This window comes from Camelina sativa, chromosome 1, assembly GCF_000633955.1.
Source record: "Camelina sativa cultivar DH55 chromosome 1, Cs, whole genome shotgun sequence".
NCBI lineage: Eukaryota > Viridiplantae > Streptophyta > Magnoliopsida > Brassicales > Brassicaceae > Camelina > Camelina sativa.
Window position 1 is genome coordinate 20034129 of NC_025685.1, and position 1587 is coordinate 20035715.

A 1587-nucleotide genomic window follows, 5' to 3' on the forward strand; every position below is an offset into this window, starting at 1 on the left:
GAACGTGTATTTCATTACATAATGTTTGATTTCTGATCGAGACATGTTTATATACTGATTTATTAGTTTGCCGAGGTAAGACTCATGCTTATAGCTGGTCTAATATCTGGTTGGTTTACGTATGTATACAGCTATATTATATATGAGTGTGAATTATAAGAATACATAAACGGTGATTCAAGCTGTACCACTTATTGCTTATATATTTTATTATTGCTTTGTTATTTACCGAGATAACTTATACTCGTTTATTTGACTAATTATTTGTATATATATATATATATGCAGTTGAGGCTGGTTTTAGTCGGTGAATCTCTTTGAATGCCGTAGCCGATCTCTCAGTTGATAAATGTGACAATCTGTCTCAAAGACTCCACTATTCTCCGCTAGCTGCCCCAACGAACCGTCTGTGGATCTCGTTAGCCTTTTGCTAATCGGCCCAACGAATTCCAAGCTGACTTTGCAGAGCATCGATCCTAACCCCTCACCGTGGCAAATGGAATTATTCATCCAAATCTACAGTAGGTTATTGGTGCGCCAGGCGTTCCTTGAACTCTGGTCCTCACCCTTTAACAACCTTCCCACAAATTGATAGTATTTGCATATCTGGTAGTTTGCTAAGCATAAATACTTGTCATCGACTCTAGATTCTATAGGTGGAAACATATCCAGAATATGAAAAGGGATCGTTGCTACGCTGCCTCCGGAGTCATCGACGGAAAGATCTACGTGGTGGGAGGTCGCAAGAGAGGATATGATGATTGGGTTGAAGTGTTCGACGCAGAGAAGGGGATTTGGGAAACTGTGCCTTGTCCATTCTCTGTCGTTGCTAGTTCTAGCGGAGTGTTTTTTATCCATGTGGTTTTGGATAATAAGAACTACATTTTGGATCATCACTATTGTTTGGCTTACGATCCAAGACGACGTAGATGGAGTAGTTGGGCAATTGGAAGTCCACAGAGGCATTTTTGGCATGCTTTCTCTTGTGTGGTTGATGATTTGTTGTATGCTATTATTAATGTTCCTGGTGTGTCTGCTGTTGGATCTTTGATTGTCGTGTATGATCCAAAGGGTATGGTTTGGAGACCTGTCAAGGGTGTAGATGATTTGCCTAGTCTCGGTTATCTTGTGTCTAGAATGGCAAGTTTTGGTGGGAAGTCGGTGATATTGGGATGGTGTCAAAACCAGAATAGTTGTGATCAAGACTCGGAAAAAATCGTTTTGTGTGTAGAGGTTGCGTTGGAACAACATCAAGATGGTGCTATTTGGGGGAAGGTCAAATCAATCTTGCCGGTCGAGTCAATAATATCGCTTGTGCATTCATCATTCGAGTCGCCTTTCATTGTGATTTCTCGAACTGTTACTATTTGATGATTCGTTTGCAGCTGCAAGGTATGTTATATTAGAGATATTATAGTAATATGATTGTGATTCTCAATATCATATCATATCATATCATATATTCTGATTATGTACACTTTAGGAACCTACTGTAATTAGCTAAACCTAGACTCCTCCTAGCTCCTCTTGTATAAATACACCTATGTATAACACTCATGAACATATAGCAAACACATTCTCTACATG